Below are 2,157 nucleotides of genomic sequence, written 5' to 3'. Positions count from 1 at the left end.
AATACATGAATTTTCAACGAAATTATTTAATTTTAAAGTCAAAAAGACGAATTATCTACAAAAAGTTGAATTTTTTAAGCGAAAAATATGAGTTTTCAATCAGAGTTAAACTTTCAACCAAAAAGTTAAATTTTCAACCATAATTATAAAACCTTGTTAAAAATAAGTATTTTTTTTATAAAGTAGTTCAACTCTTAGTGAAATAATCGACTTTTAAACCCAAGAAGATGTACAGTTCATATTTTGACCAAACAATTGCATTTTTGACCAAAAGTGATACATTTTCAACCATAAAGATTAAATTTCTACTAAAAAAGGTCAATTTAGTTTTAATAAATTTTAAAGTCAAAAAGAATATTATCTACAAAAAAGCTGAATTTTGAATTTTGAATTATGATATTAATTTTTAACAATATAGTTGCATTTACCACAAAACAACTTTGCAACCAAAAAATATCTACAGTTGATAATTCATCCGAAAAATGTAATTTTTAATCAAAAAGTATAAATTTTCCATAGAGCAATATAATTTCTACAAATAAAAACGAATTGTTAACAAAATACATGATTTTTTTAACCAAAAATGGTATAGATTAATTTTCAGTTTCAAAAATGTATTTTCAAGCTAAGATGAGCGAGCTTCCAGGGCTTCCGTTTCCTCTTACTATAAAAAAATGCATTTTCCACGATATTGAAAACAATTTTCGTTTTTTACTGTCCCTTTTCAGGATCACCCGTTTGGCTCTGCCCTACTCCCTTGCTTTCCCTTACTTCATCCAATTTCTTCATCCACATCACTGCCTGTCCACTACCATCCAAGATCCATCTTACACACTCATCCACATTCAACTGTCCCTCTTCCTCTCCTGTACATCTCTCTAATACATATGCCCATGACTCCATTTCGTATCCACATACTTTGCATAAATTCTCCTCTTCATTCATCCAATATCTGCATGCTCTCACTCCTTCTCCCATTCTGAACCGTACAACCCTACTCCATTTTTCTTCCTTTTTTATTTTTTGCAGATATTCTGGTTCCGTCAACCCTTTGACTATCATATACCCTCTATTGTACCTCGAATCTATAATCTTTGTCCATCCCTCTTCTCCTTGTTTAACCAATAGCTCTAACCCTATGTCCTGCCACTCCATAACCCCTTCTCGAATATTACACACCCTTCTCATTTTTCTCCTTTCTACCTCCCATTTTGAATTTTCCACATTACCTCTCGCTTCATTGTTCCGAATTTCACCGAAACATGCTTGTGCAATTTTACTTCCCTCTCCCCTTTTTAGCTTCTCTTCAAACCTCCATGCTCTCTTAATTTGTCTAGTAACCATATTTTCTCTTCCTAACTCTTCTTTTAACATATATCTTGGGCAACTCCAGCTAACCCCCATTACCCACCTCAGAAATCGCTCATGCATACTCTCTACTTTCCTATGTTCCTTCCATCCCCAGATCTCCACACCATAACACAACACCACCTACACAAACGCATCAAACAACCAGACCCTCATTCTCCAATTGTTCTTGAACCTTCTCGTTCCTATACCCCATACTTGGCCTATTACTTTACTCGCACATTCAATTCTTTTCCTCACCTGCAGCTCGTTTCCTCCTTCTGCCTCAAACCAAAAACCTAGGTAACAGAACTCCTCCACAATTTCCACTTTTTGTCCGTTCATCTTCCAAACGTAATTTATTTTGCTCTTTCTATTTCTGAAACACATCACCTTTGTCTTATCTACGTTCACCGTCAGCTTTTTTGTTCCCACATACTCTTCGAAGATTCTCATCATAAGGTTCATCCCCTTCTCATCATCTGCTAATAGAACTACATCATCCGCGTATGTTAGAGAGTATAATTTGCTATTACCCAAAGCCGTTCCTCCTTTCCTTTTCTCCTTTTGCTTCTCCTCTAAGTCTGCCAATAGGATACTAAATAGTAACGGACTCACAGGGCACCCTTGCCTTAGACCTCGGCTTGTCCAGAAGACCTGCCCTTTTTTCTTTCCTATTCTCACCCTAATCCTGGTTTCAGTAAAAATTTTCCTTTATCCTCGCCACTAACTTTTCCTCTACACCCCTCTCTTTCATTGCCTGCCATAGTACTTTTCTATTCACTGAGTCAAACGCTGCTTTGAAATCTA

The sequence above is a fragment of the Belonocnema kinseyi genome, chromosome 7, assembly GCF_010883055.1.
Source record: "Belonocnema kinseyi isolate 2016_QV_RU_SX_M_011 chromosome 7, B_treatae_v1, whole genome shotgun sequence".
Taxonomy (NCBI): Eukaryota; Metazoa; Arthropoda; class Insecta; order Hymenoptera; family Cynipidae; genus Belonocnema; species Belonocnema kinseyi.
This window is presented reverse-complemented; position numbering follows the sequence as displayed.